Genomic DNA, 21,665 nt, shown 5'->3' with positions numbered 1-21,665 from the left:
GTGTGTCCTCCCTAATCCAGGGGAAATCTTAATTGATGTAGCAGCACCTGTTTCTGGTTGGACACGTAATCACAACCTCAATTGTATAAAATAGTTTCTGTTGCAGGATGGAACGGGAAAACAATCTACAGGTGCTACATTGAAAAACATCATTAAAGTTACCTACCCAGCCTGTCTTCAAGCCGACTCTGTGGCTTATTATTTTCATAATCAGGGATGCTCAGGAAAGGGGGAAATTGCAGTCTGAAATGACCCTGATTTTACCATGTCACTTAGTTAAAAGGCAGGCTGGGTTATTATTCTAGAGAAATTTAACTCAGAATACAGAAGGGCTGGAGATGTGACTCAGTGCTTAAGAGCACTTGCTGCTCTTCCACTGGACTAGAGTTTGGGTCCTAGCACGCAACTGAGGCAGCTCACAGCACCTGTAACCCCAAACTCTAATGGCCTCTTCTGGCCTGCACTGACACCTTCACTCATGTACACAAACCACATGAAGATACACACTGTCTTAGTTAGGGTCCATTGTTGTGAAGAGACACCATGACCAAGGCAACTCTTTTAAGGAAAACATTTAATGGGGGCTGGTTTACAGCTTCAGCAGTTCAGTCTGTTATCATCAAGGTGGGAGCATGGCAGTGTCCAGGCAGGCATGGTGCAGGAGGAGCTGAGAGTTCTACATCTTGTTCAGAAGGCGGCTAGGAGAAGACTGGCTTCTAGGCAGCTAGGATGAGGCTCTCAAAGCCCTTGCCCACAGTGACACACCTATTCCAACAAGGCCGAACTTCCTTAAGGAGCCACTCCCTGGGACACACACACACACACACATTTAAAAAAAAAAAAAAAAAAAAACAAAGCCAAGAGTTTCTAAGGCATCTCTCCATTGTTCTTTTCCCTGTGCAAGGTCAGAGGGAAGCTCCATTCTCTACCCCGTGGCTGTGCTAACATTCAGAGATGGGCATTTCATTGACACTGGATCAATCCAAGTGAACAGTGGGGCTTTTGTGTGAACCCTAAACCGTCTCCATTTGATTTGATCTTGTCAGAATACACCCACATTTTGCAATTTGAACAAATTTATTCAGGTGGTACTATTTAATTAGATAAAAGATCATTTTTCATAAATCAACGTTTTGATTAAATAAATGTGTTAGTTACGTGGGGTCAGAAGAGGAGAGAGAAGGGAAAGAGAGGAGTGGAGGTTGAGGAGAGAAAGGGAAAGAAAGAGAGGACATTAAGAGAAAGGTGGGACAGAGAGGCAAGAGGGGGAGAGGAGGGAAGGGAAGGACTCAGCAGCTGTATGCATCGCTGAGCAGAAGACCACACTCTGTGCTTCATCGGAAAAGGCACAGCATCTAGCTGGACAAAAATCCACTACCCTGGGTTACGTGCTCACTATCTTGTCATTGAACGGATCCCTGATTCTTAGTTTGAATCATTGATGGTGTACACAGGACCTAATTCCCAGTATCAGTGGGGACAAACGACTGCTGCTCCGCTGTGATAGGAATGTGATTTGGGGCGGCTTTGCAGAGGGCAACTCGGAAATGAATATCCAGACCTTTGAACATTGGCTGCATGGTCGCCAAGGTCACCAGCATCGCGCCTGAGCAGTACATGCCAGCGGGTGTGCTGGGCCCAACATCGCACCTGCGCCTGCTCAGTACACACCAGCGAATGTGCTGGGAACTGTGACAGCAGATTCTGGGTGAGCTTGTTTCTTCTTCTCCTAGCCCCCTGTGCAGGGTATGCACTTTGTCCCCACAAAATGTGTAGGGTGGGGATGTTTTCCCACCTCCATGAACACAACCAAGATAAACCCCCGTGGGCATGCTTAGAAGCCGTATCTGAGGTCATTTCCAGATTCTGACAATTAAAAGGAACACTCATGGGTGATGAGGATACTGTACCCCTACTAAGTGGTCCAGACACTGTACCCCTACTACGAGTTCCTTTGGCATGTAATCATTCCTCCTGTTTCTTCTTAAACTTCTTTCTAGATTCCTCACTTTGGGGTGAATTGTCAGTGAGAGCAATCAATAATGTCCCATATTCTAGAAGGAAAGAAAATCAATCCCTTTACTAATAAATGATTCACTGTCTTCAAATCACTCTATTTCAGTTAGGCAATGGGATTGGCTGAATTGTGCTATGGAAATAAAATATGACAGAGAAACCAAAATGTTATACAAGAAGAGTTAGGGATCTGTGAGAGGCAAGGGGGCTGTAGCTCAGACTGTGGTGAGCTCCATCCCTGCCACTCTATACACTAGATGTGATGGTGCTTGCCCATAACCCAAAGGTGGAGGCAGGAGGACCAGAGGTCCAAGGTCATCCTCAGTGATATAGTGAGTTGAAGGTCAGCCAGGGCTGTATGAGATCTTACCTGAAAACAAAAAAAGAACCTGAGGAGAAACAGAAAATATATTCAATAAAAGAGAAATTACAAAAAATGAAATATACAATTTAAAGAAAAATTTTTAAGTTGTTTTGATGTTTAAAATAATATACATTACAGGTTTAAGAGAATTGTTTTTCCTTAGCATGACGTTATGAATTTTATCCTATAAAATATATAAACTACAAAGATACAATTACAGACATAGATTAAATATTATGAACAAATTATAAAATATGTATGGGCACACACAGCTGCATACATTGATTAAAGTCTTTGAGGAAATTTTAAAATACTGATATCAGTTAATCAAGTTTTTCTAAAATAAATATTCCAAGGATGGGGACCTTGTACGTTCTATTATCTCCTAAATCGCTGTCTCTAAAGTGGTTTCTAAAGTACAGCAAATACTTAATATATATTTTCAGGGAATAGCTATATGTGTTCTTTTGCAATATAAGTCAAAACAGAATAGCCTACTTTTAAAAATTATGTGATCCTGGGGAAAAGCTATCATCTATACAGTAAAAGAATTAGACGTTATATCACATCAAATACCACAAGTAAAGAGATGAACAAGGTGATGTAAAATACAAGCTACTTTTCCCTCCTCTGATCTATTCTTCATACAACCTCGATGGATTTTTTTATGGCACACACTTTGTCTTGGCACCCTTCTGCTTAATTTTCTATTTTTTTTTTAAGTTTGCACACATGATAAGTAATTTTATTATGAGATAGTCATACACATTTTCATTGTGCCCTGTCCTCCTATGCATGCCACTGCCCCCCCCCCAGTCCTTCCCATCTTAATGATACCCTTTCTCCCCTAAAACAGTCCCCATTCTACATGAAATATGTCTCCTCACCCCCATTACCAGCTCTATTCTCCCACTTCGTTCTCACATCTCATCCTGTTTTCACATTGTGTGATCATGTGTGGTCATGTGTGTGAGTGTGCTTGTTTACATTTTACTTTCAACTAAGCTGGTATTAGAGACTGATATGAAGCACTTAGCTGTGGTCATGTGTGGCCATGTGTGATCATGTGTGGTCATGTGTGTGAGCATGCTTGTTTACATTTTACTTTTAAATAAGCTGGTATTAGAGTCGATATGGTGCATTTAGCCCTGCTTGGATTTGCATGTGCTGGTCATTCCACTAGCCAATGCCATGGCAAATGAGCTGTCTCTCTCCTAGGAACCCCCAGGTAACCATAGCTGGACGCTTCCCAAGAGCAATTTTACTCCTTCTGAGGTATGACGCAGCATCAGAAAACAGGGTTCTGAACTAAAGAATCAGGTTTCAGCTTTTAAAGGAATCTTTCCAGACAAGTCCCTAAGAATCTTTCCACACCTTTGATCCCAGCACTGAGGAGGCAGAGGCAGGCAGATCTGAATTTGAGGCCAGCTTCGTCTATAGAGTAAGTTCCAAGACAGCCAGGGCCAGAGAAATCCTGTCTCAAAACAAAACAAAACAAAACAAACAAAAGTACCTGGAAGATGCCTGCTAAATCAGTCACTAAGGCAATCACTGAGAGCAGTCGCCACGCAGGATTCATCCTCACTACTGGGCCATTCTTTCTGCAGGTGCACAGTCTGTGACTATCCTCAGCGTCCTAGTTTCCTTACTGTGAGAATATCAACAAAAAGCAAGTTAGGAAAGAAAGGGTTTCCTTTAGGTCACAATTCCAGTCCAACACTGAGAAGTCACAGCAGTTGAAATCCAAGACAGCTGGCAGGGAGCACAGGGCCTCCTGCAGGATTTTTCTCTGTTAGCTTTATCTTCCTCATTCAGACCAGAGCCCAAGATCCTGCTGGGTCTTTTTATGTCAGTTAGTGCAATTAAAACAATCTGACATGCATGCCGATAGGCTGACTGATCTCAGGATCTCTTATTGTCCTTTCTAGATAATGCTAGGTTGACTCAAGCGATGAATAAAACTAACCTTCACAAGAGTTGGTTGCCTGGTTGGGTTGGGTTTGGTTTATTTGTTTGTTTGCTTGCTTTGTTTGTTTGTTTGTTTGGTTTGGTTTTTGCTTTAGCATCCACACACTGAGATATTCATAAGTGAAGATGCACTGTTTGCTATTCACTCTCAAATGCTTGAGAAGATGAAACATAGGTATGATGGATGTAGATCTATGTGCACACATATACAGTGGGGTGCACATATACAATGGGTGTATATCTATGTGTGTACTGAGTATGTAGATCTATGTGCACACATATTCAGTGGGTGTATATGTGTGCACATATACAGTGGGTGTATATTTATGTGTGTACTGGGTGTGTAGACCTATGTGCACACATATACAGTGGGTGTGTATCTATGTGTGCACATATAGAGTTGGTGTATATCTATGTGTGCACATATTCAGTGAGCCATCAGATAAGAAGAATGGGAAAGGGCTGCCGAGGTGGCTCAGCAGGAAAAGCACTTGTTGCCAAGCCTGATAGCCCAAACCCAATCATCAGAAACTATATGGCAGAAGGAGAAAACAAACTCCCTCAGTGTGTCCTCTGGCCACCCCTCCCCACACACACACCACACACACACACAATCACGCACACGTACGCAAACACTTTATAAAGTAAAAATAAATAAACAAACATATACATAAGTACATGATAGTAAAATGTTAACTCCTGTGGGATCCAAATATATGGGAAATCTTCATTCTGTTTTACATCTTTTCTAAAGTTAAACTTCTGTTTTAAGAGAATAGTGTGTTCATAGACAGTTGCAAACCAAAAATACTACAAAACCACCTCCTGCATGTTTGACCCAGTTTCCCCCTACAGTGTTAGGAAACAGTAGTGTGGGTATCCCAGCCTGGAGACTGGTACTGATGCAGTCTGGATGGATGCCGTTTCCATGGCAACATGCTCCTTATTGCCCTCTGATATCTGGACCCATCCACATTCACTGTCCTTACTCCTCACCAACTACTCTGCTTGCCATATCTGTTGTGCTTACAGGCTATAAGCTCTAAAGATTGCCCTTCTTGATTTCATCATAATTCTGCCAAAATTATTCTCACTTGTGACTTAAATTTGAATTCCCTGATACCTAATCTCACATACTTATTCTTGTACTTACTTCCAGTCTGTGTATCATCTTCATTCATGTGTCGCTACGCTTCTGCCCTTACTATAACTATTTTTTTAATGGTTGAGCTGTGTGGATGTTCCCCAGAAGCATTGACATTTGAATACTTGGTTCTCCATTGGTGGCTGTATTGAAAGAGTTAGGAGGCGTGTCCTTGTTGGAAGAGGTGTGGCCTTGAGGTTTCAAGAGTGTCCAGCCACCCCATGTATACCCTCTCTGCTTCCTGTTTACAGAAAGTGATCTGAGCGCCCCGCTGCTCCTGAACCTGCCCTCTTGCCTGCTGCAGTGCTCCCTACCATGATGATGATGATGAACACCTGTCCCTCTGGAACCATAAGCCCCAAATAACCTCTTCCTTTCACAGGTCTCCTTGGTGCTTTATCACAGCAATAGAAAAGTAATAAAAGTAATAAATATAAGCATTATTCTTAATGCTACTCTTCTGTTGAATACCTGCATTACAATAGTATGTTCTAAAGGTCTTGTCTTTTCATCTCAACAGGTTATTTTGAAGGAAATATATTTTTAATTTTGCAGAGGTTCAGAACATTGTTTTTTTTTTCCATTCATTGTGTGCGAAGACAAATTTTTTTTGCTGTGACATAGTGTTTAAAGATTTTACACTATATACTTCTAAAGTCTTGAATCCATCTGAGTATTTTGTCCTGAGTTCTAAGGCACCGATGGAGACATTTTATTTACTGTGCCTAGCCAGTTGTTCTTGTGCCCTGTATTTAAAAGACTACCTCCGAGGAGCGTGGTTCACACACTCGTCAAAGTCTGTTATGAGCCTGTTCCTGTTCAGTTCGACAAGCAAAGAGTTTGGAAAGAGTCGCTTCCATCCTCTCAGCAGGAACGCCAAGTCAACTTTTCTCAGATCGGAGCGTGGTTCACACACTCGTCAAAGTCTGTTATGAGCCTGTTCCTGTTCGGTTCGACAAGCAAAGAGTTTGGAAAGAGTCGCTTCCATCCTCTCAGCAGGAACGCCAAGTCAACTTTTCTCAGATCCACCTGCAGAGGGAGTTAAAAAGGAGTGTAAACCACCTGCCCACCTCCTCCTACACAAACAGGAATTTAGAAAGCCATGATGGTAGAGCTGACGTCACCGAAGCCATAACCTTGTAAGTGGCTTTTGAAAGTGATTTTAATTGAATCTTGGTGGCTGGGTTTATGCTAATCTGAGGGTGAAAACACCATCCAGAGACAATCTTAGAAGGCCCCTAGCACTGTGTGGCTGTGACCGCACTATTCCTGTGGCGGAACACGTGACTCTAGAGAAGAAACAATGATTCCCTGAGGAGCACTTCTGAAGGCTTCTCCTCAGCCATCATGGGCAAGGGATTTCCAACCTCTCCTGCAGCACATACTTTCAGTCCCTTTCTCAAAGAGGGACAGAAACCTGCAAAAGTACTTGGGAAGGTCACTGCAGAGATGCGGGCAGAGATTCAGTTGCAAGATAGGACGGGAGGCTTCCCTCACCAACACTCCATGACTACAACCTGGGGAGCATCTCTGGCAAGTACTGCATAGGGATTCCCAAGCCAAAGGATGAAGGCATAGGAAGTACTGGGAATTTGGAAAGTGATGTATACTGATATATTAAAAATTAAACACAGCCCAACTCATGGAAAGACTAATAAAAATAATCTTACACCAAAGACCCCTTAACTGGGGCTGTTATTAGCAAATATAATAAACCTGGCTATTTGTTTTTAAAAAGAAGTCAAAATTCCTATTAAAAGGAAATAAAACCAGCTGTCGGGACAGACAAAGGAAACCAGAGCAAGCATTAGAACCAGAGTTAAAGATGACACAGATGTTAAACTACCAGACAGAGAATTAAAAATAGCATGATTAACAGGCTAGGGGCCCTAATGGAAGAAGACGCTAATGAAGAGAAGCTGCCCCTCCCTGAACAGAAGAACGGTGAAGGGAAGTAGGACTCCATGGCCAGAGAGATAGAAAGCTCAAGGAAGAATCAAAAGAAATTAATTTTTTAAAAAAAATTTTTTTAATCTAATTTCATTAAGCCAGGAACTTCCATTGCATCACTGGGGAGATGGAGATAGTTAGATTACAAGTTCAAGGCCAGCCTTGGCTGCAAAGTAATTACAAAGCCAATGTGTGCTATCGGTGATACTGCCTCAAACAGCAACAACAACATAAGATAGTGTAACATGTAAAGTGTGTCTTTCGTGAATTTACACATAAACTAGCTATAGGTTAGGGAGGGAAAGAGTCAACATGAAGTACTGCCCAATTTTAAATAAAACTAGATTAAGTGTGTGTGTGTGTGTGTGTGTGTACATGTATGTGTGTGATACACAAATAATTTAAGAATGTGGGATGATTTCCAAAGAGCCTGATACATTCTTATGTCCTTCATAAGTACCTATGCTCATGTGCATGAGTACACGTGTGTGCATACACACTCATGCACGCATGTACATACATACATACACATATAAACACACATATGAATACACACACATGCACATAGCCTCCAGTGGATTTCCCACCAAACTCCATATTTAAACTCACTATGTAGACCTAGCTATCCTGTAATTCACTATGGAGACCGCGGGCACCTTGAGTTCACAGAGGTCCTTCCCTCCTCTGCGTCCCACACGCTGGAATTAGAGGTGTTCATCACCACACCTGGCAGAATCCATACTTAAAATGTTGGGGGTTAAAACAATGCTTCAGAGGCAGGCGGATTTCTGCGTTTGAGGCCAGCCTGGTCTACAAAGTGAGTTCCAGGACAGCCAGGGCTACACAGAGAAACCCTGTCTCAGGGGGGAAAAAAAATGCGTCTAGGTCCAGTGAAACTCCCCTTCACACCCAGAGAAGTGCTAAAAAATAGTTTCTCAAACAAACAAAGGCTAAAGAGAAACTGCCTCTTCCTGAGAAGAAGAAAATTTTCAAGGTTAAAGAACCTCTCTAAGGAGAGAAAAAGTCTGAGGGGAGGCTGTTGTAAGGAAGGGGGACTCGGCAGAACAAAGTGAGCTTAAGTAAAACCGCTCCTTCTCTTACTCCTAATTAAGAGATGCCCGGTTTAAAACGGTAACAGTAACAACTGATAGACAAGCCAGCCACAGATGTGGAAAGGAACAACAGCCTGCATTGAAAAATAGTGCAGGATCTAGTTAAAAGAACTGAAAGATTGGTGATGGCACTGGATTTAATTGCATTGAAAATTCTAGGGCGACCAGGAACAATGTAGGTAAGATTACAGTCGATATAAGCTAATGATGGAAGCCACGTAGCATCACACACCAAGGGCTGCTCACTGTTGAGTTTGAGAGTCCTTTGCATGTTCGGGATGCAAGTCTGCCATCAGGCGTGTGTCTTGTGAACACCCTCTTCAGCCTGTGGCTCTTCTTTGCTTCTCTGTACAAGTGACTTTCACAGAGCAGAAGCATTTCGTTTTAATTAAACCCATCCATCAAGTCTTTCTTACATAAATTGTGCTTTCAACCCCATGTCTGAAAATTCATCACCAGGCTCAAGACCACATACATTTTCTTACATGCCTTTCAGAAATTTTAGGTTTTGCAGTTTACGTGTAAGTGTATTATTGAGTTTTAAAGTGAATTTGGGAGAAAGAAGCGAAGTCGAAGCCCTACTTGTGTATTGCTCTGCATGACTGTCCAGCTGTCCCAGCAGTCGCCATTTAGAAGTTTTCTATCTTGACTTGTACAAAAACACAAGGAACACTTCACCTTGTTGTCTCTTGTCCCCTATGTAAGCCATTTATTCTCCCCACCTCTGGGAGGCTCCTTGAATTTGTTTCCAATAAAAACTGCAATGGTTTACATTGTAACAAGTGCCATAACTAAGAGACAGTGTGTTGAATCCATCTTCCCAAAATGGGAGCCTTCTAAGGTCCTTTTGTGAACCTAAAATTATTACAAAAATAGTAAGAAAAGATCTGTAACTTAAGTCAGGGCGATCTGATACTGTCTTCTGACCTCTAAGGGCACCAAGCACACACACAGTGAACATATACAAATATAGGTTAAACAATAATAATAATAATAATAATAATAATAATAATAATACCTAAGTGACAATAGATGGTAGGGAACATGTTAGAAAAAAGAAGCTTTCCACAGCTGGTAGGAATGTTAAGTGGAGTCACCACTGTGGAAGTCAATGTGGAATTTCCTCAAAATAAAGAAGTAAATAAAAACAAACAAACAAACAAAACCCCACAGCTTGGAAGCCTATGTTTACACCAGGTTTAATTGTCAAGTTGCAACCATATTCGTGGAGGTACCAGGCAATGCTCTGATACATCCAGAGAGACTGTACAGCTGTCAGTACCCCATCCTCTCACTATTCTGCAGTTCACGGATGCTGGAGAGTTCCTGTTTGAATCAATCAGGTGAACTTACATTCTTCGAGACATTGATTCTGATAACAATTTTATAAAAAAATAAAATCACTATGTTCACAACTTTTTGTACCTGAGCATTATAAATATGAGGTTTGCCTGTCTGCTTTTCACATCGGAGAAGTTCTGGATTATGATTCTATTTAGTTAATCTGCATGGAAGTGAGTGGGGTGGCAGCAGGGAGGTAGGAGCAGCAGGGAGGAGGGGCTGGAGGACCACAAGGTCATGGTCATCTCTGGGTGAACAGGGAGTTAGAACCCAGTGTACCATGCCCAAAGTTAAGAAAGAAAGGAAGGGAAGAAGGGAGGGGAGCGGAGGGCAGGGGAGGGCAGGGGAGAGGAGAGGAGAGAAGAGAAGAGAAGAGAAGAGAAGAGAAGAGAAGAGAAGAGAAGAGAAGAGAAGAGAAGAGAAGAGAAGAGAAGAGGAAACTGAGGAAGGAAGTAGGGAAGAAAGAATGGATGATAATGTAACAGAAGGATGGAGAAAGGAGAGGCAAGAAAAGAAGGGAAGAATGAAAGGCAAAAGGGTAGGGAGGAAGAGAGGAAGGTAGGGATGAGAGAGGCAAGGAAATTAAGGGCACATCTTGTTTTCTAGCCCTATCTGACAGATGACTGCAGACTGCAGCCACCACACCCCAGTCCTAGATCCTGGCTTTCCACAGTGTAGCTCAGAGGTACACTTGGGCCTGGTGCACTTGGGCCTGCTACACTTGGACCTGAGCTCTCAACATTAATTTAAGTCAAGATGTATTTTCAGTGAATCTGCTTTGAAGTGCAGAAAGCTGCAGAGACACAGTAAAAACATGGCCAGGAAGCAGCCACAGTATGACCTGGCACCATTAAAAACCACTTCTCACTCAGCTTATTTGCAGACAGCTTTTGCTCTAATTTTCAAAGTACCCTTTTGCCGCATTTTTAATTTATGAGTAGAGTACCCTTTCTGTGTTATTTGTTACTCAAGGAGAGCATGGAAAATGAATACTTGGTGTTTGAAATAGAACCACCAAAAAAAATCTGATTTCTAATATACACAGCCTCATATAAAGTCGATAATGGATTTTGCTATGAAAATAGGAGAGAAGGCAAGTGGCTTTTTAACACAGATATGAAATCTCTTCAAGTGACTTAAATTAGAAAGAAGAAAAGACATAGTAATTAATTTCAATTTATAGTGTCTGGGGCACAGGAATATTTCACAGTTCTTTTAACTACACCCCAACTCTAGTAAGAAAGCAGAGCGAGAAGAGAAAGACATTCTAGGCAAAGCATGCAGCGCTCTACCACATCCAAAGAATAAAAACATTACCGTTACTGCACAGGCAAGATAAACAGAACTCGTCCTAGGAGCTTTAGTTATCTCATTTACTGACACCTCAGTGTGCCCTAGTGGTGTTTCAGATGAGAATGTGCTTCACAGGCTCAGATGCTTAAACACTTGGTCACCAGTTGGTGGCGCTGTCTGGGTAAGTTAGGTCATACTACGGAAAGTATGGAGACCTGCTTTGGGGTTTCAAAAGCCATACACCATTCTCAGTTCTCCCTCTCAGCCTCTTACATGTGGTTCAAGATAGAAGCTCTCAGCCTCAGGGCTGCAGCTGCCATGCCCTGCCCTCTGGAATACGCACACATCCCTCTGGAATCACAAACTCAGACAAACTCTTCCTTTGGTAAGGTGCCTTGGTCATGGTGTTTTATCACAGCAAGAGGAAAATAGCCAATGCAGTCGCCCTAATTTATAAATCCGTTGAAATGGGCTGAAGACACACAAAAAGGTAAACTAGCTTCCAGGAAGTCACTAAGAGGCTGTCCACATAGCCTCCAGACACATAGATCCCTATGCCTCATGTGTCCCAAGATAATGAAGCTCAGAAGTGGAAACAGCACTAGTTACAATTCTCAGAACACCGACAGCAACAACTGAGTGACAGTGACTACTGGAGAAAAACAACCCACTGTCAAACCAAGTATGACCTGCAGTGTAAGAGCATGCACCCTTAGCCATGTAAAACCGAACTCCATTAGAAAGCAAGTCCTACTCAGAGGACACTTGGTGGCTGGAATTGCTCAGCCCAAGAACTGGGTCTTTAACAGGCTGCCTAGAAAGAGTGTTCAGCACAAACATGCAGCCAAAGAGGAGAGCTGGCCAAACCAACCTGCTTTAGTCTCAAAAGATGGGGGCCCCGTTTGGGCCCTGGTTTGGCCTTGAGGACATACCCGAGCCTGGCTCAAGTTTTGAGACCTTTCTTAGTGACTTCCATATCAGAGTGACTCAGCAAGTCCTGTCTGGCCCCGCCTGTGCCCTAACATTGCTGATGTAGAGCTTTGTCCTACAGCTTTGCCCTGTCAGTCACTTCATACACTCCATCACCCTTCCCCACCTCCTACATCATCTTACTCCACCAAAATTCCTCCTCCCTATGTTCTGAAGCGAGAGGCTGATGCCATAACATTGAGTTCCTGGTTCGACAAGACCCCTGGCTCGGTGTGTTTCTTTTGGGCCATCTATACTCGTCATCCAGCTCAGCCCTGGAGAGACCCGGGCAAGACTGGGCCCTCTCTCCTCTCTTGCCTGAACCTGACAGTAAGGAGCCTGCCAAGCAAACAGATCTGTCTGATCACTCAGGGACTCAGAAGATGGAGGCACGCTGGACCACCCAGTAAGAGTGACACAGCAGCTCTGAAAAAGGACACACTAAAACACCTGTGGATGCAAAGCCCCATGGAGGGACAGTTTTGCTCGTTTGAAAGTGTTTGAGAAAACAGAGTTGACAACAGTGAGTGAGTTTCTTTCGCACAATGCCCTCAAGCAGTGATGTAGCTAGGTCTTCATTTTACAACGCTAGGAACAGAGACAGGGATGCAACAAAGTAACCATCTCAACTTCTGCTGTCTTGGAACACCCCATGGGGGACTGTGTATTTAGGTTGCCTTAATGAAAAACCAAAAAAAAAAAAAAAGAATGTTAGAACAGCTGGGCGTGGTGGTGCACGCCTTTAATCCCAGCATTTGGGTGGCAGAGGCAGGTGAATTTCTGAGTTCTAGGCCAGCCTGGTCTACAGAGTGAGTTCCAGGACAGCCAGGGCTACACAGAGAAACCCTGTCTCGAGAAAAAACAACAACAACAACAACAAAACTGTTAGAACAGATTGCAAACCCACACAGCCTTTCTTCCATGAAGTGCACAAAGCCTTTGGTTTATATAACTCTCTGTCTCTCTGTCCCCCCCTCCCTTCCCTTCCCCCTCCCTCTCTCCTCCTCTCCTCCTCTCTCTCTCTCTCTCTCTCTCTCTCTGGGAAGAGCCTGAATTGCTCAGATTTCTTATGAAACCCCTGTCACTGATCTTCTCTTTTACTACATAAAACCTGTGAAAGTCCTTCTCAGACATGGCCATCCGACACCATGTTGATTCTGTTGGTTATGCGGGCAGGATTCGTTACCTACAGCTACCTCTGTTCAACTTCACTCGGGAAAACAAGCAATCTCACAAAAAGAGCTAAACCTACAACTCCTTTCTCCTTTGTAAAATCTAAGTGGCAGTCTGCTGCAGGAGGCTTCATTTTAACATTATACTTGGGAGGCAGAGGCAATGATTAATGAATTAATTAAACAATTAAACAGAGTGGCCTCGGCTCACACCTGCCTTGCCCTTTCTTCTTTCTGCCTGGGATGAGATTACAGTTGCAGGTGCTCTGGTGGCCACATTGCTGTATCGCAGCTGTGGATAAAGGTCTCGGGCTGTGCTAGCACAGCGGAGCTCAGTATAGGTGCCTGCTTGCAGTCTAGATCTGGGATGGAGTTGTCATTGCTGTTTCTCTCTCTCTCTCTCTCTCTCTCTCTCTCTCTCTCTCTCTCTCTCTCGTTTCTTCCTCAGCCCACTTAGAGTGTGGGGAAAATAAACGTCCATTTGGCTAATTCTCTGTCGTAGATTTTACGTCTCCTGCACCTGAAAACAATCACAAGTAACAAACTGACTCCCGTTCTGGGGGATTATTGACATTATTTCTTCATTCCCAGTGAACATTCTGCTGTAACTGCCAAGCATATATAGCAAATATTATCCCCAACCAAAATTTGTATTGAACAAAGCATGAGGTGAATATTTGAGCAATTAAAGCAAAGAAAAACAGATGTGCTCACTGTTGCCCCACCCCCACCTCCAACCCCAACCCCTACCCCCACCCCTGTTCATATTTCTCTTTTGCCTGGTCTTTTGTTTCTCCTTATGTTTTGCAAAGTGAATATTAAAAACATAAAAGATGCATTTAGAATTAAGGGGTTCCCCTATTGATCAGTTTTGCAGAACATATCCCCCATTGGTGAGTTATGGTGACCTCAAAGGCAAGAATAACCAGGAGAAATTCCTGTTTTTGAATAGCCATGGATGAAAGGTGAATTGTGTGATCAAGTCTCTGAGATGATCTCACTTGGATTCAAAGAACTCGGCCTAGTCCCTAAGCTCCAGCTTCATGAGAAGAGCCAAGAGGGCTTAGAGGATGACAAAATCCAGTCATCCCCCGGTTTTCTGGGGTTCCAACCATTCCTTCCTGAGCATCTTTGGATCAAAATCAGCCATAGCTATGAATATCATTCATTTGTATGTGGTTTTGTTTTGACTATCAAGTGACCGTCGGAAAATCCAGGGGTCCAGAAAAGAGAACAGCGTGAGAAGTGGTCGCTGGAATCTTCACTTCTGAGAAACAGAAAGCCGAGGGGAAAATACTGCCGCCAATGTCTTCCGAACCGCCGGTGAGAGAGAGAGAGAGGAGAGTTTAGATTGCTCTGCCACATAACAAGCCTCAGAGTTTATTGTTTTGCTTGCAGACTGAGGTCTGCAGAAAATAAATATCAGCCGCTGAGGGCATGGGTGGATAATGAACATCCAGAAGTGTAACGACACCCTCGGGTGTTTGGGGAATCATCTTATGACAGAGAGGAAAGGGGATAAAAGTAGCTGAGGAGAGAGGTTTTAGCAGAGAGAAAACGAAGAGAGAGGCCATGAGCAGGAGCCGGTGTCTGGGGAGGACGGGCGCTCCAGCCCAAGTCACTGGCTTCACCTCTGCAGACTCATTACCAGCAGGACTCACTTAACATCTGCACCAGAGACTTCAGCTTCTGGAATATTAAGTAAGCCAAAAAGCAGGAGCCATTCCAGACTAAGCTAGCTACATCCTTCATTCGCCTCTGACGGCCCCATCCTCTCTGGGAAGCACAGAGGATGCTCACATTCAGGAAAGACTGGTTCACGGTCATTGTAACCAAATAACGCTTGGTGCTGACTGCAGAGGTGGCTTGATAGTTAGAAGCGCTGGATGCTCCTTCTTCTTCTTCTTCTTCTTCTTCTTCTTCTTCTTCTTCTTCTTCTTCTTCTTCTTCTTCTTCTTCTTCTTCTTTTTTTAGAAGACCTGAGTTCAGTTCTCAACACATACATAGCAGCTCACAACTGCCTGTAACTCCAGTTCCAGGGGATCCCCTGTGGCACACACACACACACACACACACACACACACAAAACTTTAAAGCAATTACCCTTAGTGGACACGAGAGACTCATCATGAAACAGCAGCCATGACATTTGGCTTCTTGACTCTTTTAAACATGAGAATTGGGGGTTATTTTACTTTTGGCTGATTTTGTATGCTATACTCAAGGTTCCCAAAGCAGAAAGTCAGTTGCTACAAAATGATGAAGGCCCCCTCCCCCCCCATGATGGCCTGCATCCCCCAAATAGGACATATTCTATGATCAGTGTCTATCCTGTAACTGGATTTCTGTGCCCTAGGCCAGATGTAGATCTCTGCAGGGAGGTGCATAGGCCACAGGATTATCCTCAAGATGTGATGGTCTGAGGAAGGAAACACACACACACACACACACACACACACATACACACAGCCACAAGAAAATGTGGAAAGTAGAATGTTCACTGGTTGAAAAATGTGTGAAGAAGGTGTGGCAAGAGCATTTCAAGCTATACAATGAAGGAAGACTACAGATATGGACACAGCCTGTGGCTCTGACCGTGACGTCATGGAGACCTGGAGGAGCATAAGCCAAGGCATGGCAGTGAGGGGCACATGTGTCCTCTGATGGAAGGAGAGCATCTATCTTTAGAGCATTGTCTATTAAAAGCCAGGCAGGGGGACCCCGTTGCAATCACACATCTGTACCAGCAGCAGGTTATAAAGGACGACGAAGCACACCCTTTCATTGACTCCAGGGGTTTTGATAAATTGACTTTTTATTTATTTATTTACTATAGGGGGTTTATTTAGGGCATGGGGAGGGGAGTTAAGAGAATAGTAAAGGCAGAGAAAGGCAGAGAGGAGAGAGGAGATAAGTGGACGCTGGTCATGGCCACGTGGAGAGAGGGAGGAAAAGGAATGGGGAGAGAGGGGGAGCAAGGAGGCAGGAGGCAAGAGTGTAAGAGGGACTTATTTATTTCTTAATGACTCTTTACATTTAATTCTTAACTATCACAAACAAACCTAAAGCCCAGCATTGACAGTAACAGACATAATATCCAACTAGAAATGAAGTAGTCTCTTCTTCCCGCCCCAATCCCTTTCTCTTTCTCTCCTTCTCTCTTTCTCTCTGTTGTTTAGACACATTGCTGCTCAGGAAGCCACCTGAGCTCAGCCCTCAGTGATGAAAATGAAGATTAATGAAAGAGAGAAAGAGTTTGAGACTGAAACCAAAGAGAAGACGAAGGATTAAGTATGCTAATTAGCTTGATTTAATCTTGCTACAGTTTACACAGGTTTACAAGACATCACTGCAACCTCCATAAATACATGTAATTGTGAATTTTAATTTTAAAAAGGGGTAGAAAATACACACTGGAACCAAATATAATGCAGAAGGAACTAGAAGAAAACAAATTCTTCATCATTGGCTTCTACTTCTCCTTCCAGGTAAGCTCCAAAATAATGCAGCTTATATTTATAAAAGCCGTAACTGGCACCGTTTACAAAATTCAGCCTGCAGAGGCAGGCAGGTATGCATGCAAACTCCAGACCCACAAGAAAATGGGGAAGCAAAGACACAGCCAAACTGTCCAGCTTTCCTGGATGAAGCCGTCCTGAGGGACGGGTGCTACCTATTTCTAATTCACTCTCAGTAATAAGCTCGTCTTCAGTGGAATAGGAGATCCCTTAGAGATTTTACTGACTCCAACTGTTTCTGGCAAAACAAAATGATATCTAGTCAAATACTTAAATATTCTGGCAAAGAGCATAGCGGTTGTTGCTTTCTGTCAGGCTGAGTTATCCATATGCAAATGGTTGCAGTCTGTTAGTTAACTTGAGTTTAACCTTAGGTCAAGTTCTCTAAGATGGAGTCTGAACCCAAGATCTGGTCTCTCAGAGAAAATACACACAGGCTTCCGGCATGAGCCTCCACCAGCCTTAATGAGGTGAGTCCAGAGAATGAAGCAGCCATGCTATTTTAAATAATGTGTCACCCAAACATGTATCAATTAGAGCCATGTATCAATTAGAGCGTATGAGATCAACCTCTGGGCTAGCATCCCTTGGCATAGATAAGTGGATGTCCATGTTTACTGTCTTTCTGGAATGTTATCTATATGTGGGAAATGGATACAAAAAAGCATCCAGTTGTCACATTTGCCCCTTACACTCCAGGTGCCTCAGGTAAATGTAAGTTAGTGAAGGGCCTTCTTGGCTAGGCTGAGGGACATGTCTCTCTTCATGGCACCAATAGGGCTGGTTGGCTCTTCTGGCTCTTCTCAAGCCATTGAGTGTGGAAATCTTGGTATTCCTGATTTCCACTCGCCCCTTACTCAAGGGATAGAAAATCAGGGAAGATCTTTCCTGTTCCTACGAGAACGTCTTACACCTCCAAGCCTTGCTCATCTTTGTGATTTGGAGAGAAGCTTACAATGTTCTGAACTAGAGATAGTCAATGATAAACTCCCAGAATTTACCATCACCCAGATCCTATGCCAGGCACCGGCAAAGTGTATCATCCTAGTGAGCACTTTAAAACTATACAGCCAAGTAAGAGTCATAAATAGCCCCATTTTACAATTAAAACAGACTCAGAAACACGAATCCTTTGCTGAAAAACATAGTAAAACTGAATGTAGCATGTCAGGCCCAGTGCCTAGGTCCTTAGGAACCTCAGAGCCATCAGATCTGCTAAAGTTAAATCCACAGAGTCTCAGACCCAGAGCTGGACCCGAGGGATCTGGAGGACACAGCAAAGACCAGGCTTGTAAGAGCACGTGCTCCCCAGGGCAGAAAACTGGTGTTGTCTGCCTCAATGCTGCTGCTTAATTTTGTTTTCTTCTCTAATTTATATCCTCAAGATAAAGGTCATTTTCACTCGAATGCCTGTGTAGTGGTGACATCTTGATTTCCACCACAGTTTCCAACTGAACTGACTAAAGGTCAGGGCAGTGAGTGGAAGCATCTGGAGCCAGACTGGGTTTGGATCTCAGAGTATTTCCTCTTACACTAATTACTCCTGCTGTTTGGGTTTTTTTCCATGATATGCTGTCACACGAAATTCCTTACATTAGGCCAAAGAACTCAAATACAACAATACATCCAATCGTGTTTCTGCAATAATGAAACAATGATCGAATATCAATGTAATAAAATGCATTAGGAAAGCAGGGGATGTATTTATGTATGAAGGGTGAGGGCAGTATTGTCATTTCACAGCAAGGTACAAGTGTAACCAGATATGACCCCACCAAGGACCAGATGGATAAGTCATTTGCTCCTAGAGTCCCCCAGGGAGCATCTCTTATGTTGGCTACTCTTCTTTCATTCTTGAAAAGCAAGGATCCTTCCATGATGGATGCTCTGCCTCTCTGAGTCATGCGCTTAGTGTAGAACTCACCCAGCTATGGCAGCTGGGTGGAAGAAAAGTTATAAGTCACATGACTTTGCCCTGACCAATCAGCATTCCACTCTGTTCGACTAGCAGCTGCAAAGATAGATGAGTCACAGGAAACCAATTTGGGACCTTTGGCTACAACCTTTGGGAAAGTGTTTGCTCGGTAGGATTGTAGAGTAGGTAAGCTGAAGCCACCCCAAGACAAAGACTTCAAGGAATCCAGCACTCAACAAAAATACAGAGAGACAGAGAGACACAGTGATGGGGGATGGACACAATCCTTCTATGCTACTTGAGCTCACAATAAAAATATTTTCAATATTTTTATTGAAAATGGATTCTTTTCTCATACAATCTATCTTGTTTAGAGTTCCCGTCCCTCTATTCCTCCCAGTTCCTCCCCAACTCCCCTGCCCTAGGGATCCGCTTCTCTTCTGTCTCATTAGAAAGGAACAAGCTTCTCAGAGATAATGACCAAACCTTACAGAAGAAAATATAATAAGATGAAGCGTGTGTGCGCATGTGTGTGCATGTGTGTATGTGCGCGTGTGTGCACGTGCGTGTGTGTGCGCGCACGTGTGCGCATGTGTGTATGTGCGCGTGTGTGCACGTGCGTGTGTGTGCATGTGTGCGTGTGTGTGCGTGTGTGTGTGTGTGTGTGTGTGTGTGTGTGTGTGTGTAAAATCGAAGCTAGACACAAACTCAGCAGGAGGAAAGGAGCCCCAAGAGCAAGCCCAGGAGTCAGAGACCATGCTCATTCTCACATTCAAGAGTCCCATAAAAATACTAAGTTTAAAAGCTATAATGTATTCAAAGAGTACCTACCTGCTGCAGACCCATGTAGGACCTGTGCCTGCTGCTACAGTCTCTGTGAGTTCATATTGCTCCACAGATTAATATTAAGAAGGTACTGTGGGCCTCTTTACTTACTAGAGTCAGGGTGTTACGACGTAGTTGTCAAATGCCCTCCATAGGCTCATATATTTGAACACTCAGTCACCAGTGATGACCCTGTGCTGTGAGATTGTAGGACCTTAAGGAGTTAGTGCTTCAGTGGAAGAAGTGGGCTCCTGGAAGGTAGACCTTGTGGTCTGTGCTCCAGTCCAAATTCCTGTCTACTCTCTATTTCCCTGATGGCAGATGCAACATGACCAGTCATATCACATACCTTCCATCATGCCTGCCCCCATGAGCCCAAACAAGCCATTCCTCAAGCTTTTGCATTTGTCTGTGGTCCAATGGCTCCTCTTACACATCAACTTCCCCCAAACTGAAAAGCATAGCATCTGTGGCCTGGTGAAGAAAGATTTCAAGAACATAATGGGGGCCAGATGAAGGGTCTTTAATTAACTTCCTCCTGTCAGTCAGGGGAGCCAGGGCTAAGGGATGCAGTGATGAAGACAGAATGAGGAGAGCTGTCTGTCAGTGAACACATGGGGGCTTGATGATAAAGGGGCTGCAGGAACCAGGCTCTCTGAAGTTCATTAGCCTCAGGCAATGGTAGCATGCAGCCTGCTCTCCTACCATTCCTAATGAGCAGGCATATCTTAAAGTAAGACAAAATACCACAAAACAATGCCATGCCTTTGTTGAGAAAACCACACCATTTTCCCATTGCTCTTAGAAGATGTATAATGTACTTGACCCTGTCTATCAGATCAAGTTCTGACTCACAATTACCTGCCCCCATCCCACCCATATCCTCCAGTTCTGCCACTGCCCCTGAGGCTGTTCTCCAACTTTCTCAATTTCCTAATACATCAAGTTCCTTCTGGCCTTAAAACTGATTTATGTTGGGCTTTCTCAGTCTTTATTTCTCTTTAGCAGCGTTTCACCTGGGTGATTTCAACCCACCCCCACCCCCGCCACAGTGACACGACAATTCAGTCTGCTGAGACATTGACTCTGGCTCGCCTACAGTACTTTAGACGTCTCTCACATTTTTGTTTAATATCCTGGATACTCCTTGACAACATTTCTTGTCATCTTTAGTGTATAATTTTTCTTTAAATATTGGTTTCTCCTCTAGTATGAATTGCTGGTTCCGGGGACTTTGCAAACAAGTCAATAGTGCTGACATGTGGGTGCTGAACAAGTTATCTTCCAATAGTTAGTAAAGATTTGAAAATATCTAGAAAAGTAATTTGTTCTTAGAACCAAAAATAGAAAACAAACAAACAAACAAAAAACCCCACCTCTTGTGAAGAGACATTGTGATCAAGACAACTTTTATAAAAGAAAGAATTTAATAGGAACTTGATTACAGTTTGAGTTTCAAAGGTTTAGTCCGTTATCATTATAGTAGGGAGGACGGTGGCACAAAGGTAGACAGGGTGCTGGAAAAGAGACTGAGAGTTCTACATCTTAATCCATAGACAATAGGAAGACAAACAGTGAGCCTGGCATGGGCTTTTGAAATCTCAAAGCCCACCCCCAATGACACACTTTCTCCAACAAGGCCACACCTCCTAATCCTTCCAATCCCTTCTACAGTTTCACTCCTTTGGGACTAAGCACTCAAATCTATGGGTCAAGGAAGGCCATTCTTATTCAACCATCACATACTCCCATTTTTATTTAATTGTCTGTGATGTCTCATGGGCCTTTAAGTTGCTATAACAGAATGCTATAGACAGTAGCATTTATTTCTCATAGGTTAAAGACTGAGAGGTCCGAAATCATGAGCTCATGACTGATGACACCCACATCCTAGGTCACAAATGACTGTCTTCTATTGAGTCCTCACAGGTAGACAAACCATGGAGTTATCTGGGGTTTCTTAGAGGAGGACCCTAGTCCCAATAATACGGTGGTCACCCTTATAACTCAATAGATTCCAATGGCCCCACCTGCAAATATTAACGCTTTAAGAATGAACATTCAATCTGTCAATTTTG

The sequence above is a fragment of the Mus pahari genome, chromosome 3 (assembly GCF_900095145.1).
Source record: "Mus pahari chromosome 3, PAHARI_EIJ_v1.1, whole genome shotgun sequence".
NCBI classification, from domain to species: domain Eukaryota; kingdom Metazoa; phylum Chordata; class Mammalia; order Rodentia; family Muridae; genus Mus; species Mus pahari.
Note: the sequence above shows the minus strand (reverse complement) of the source record.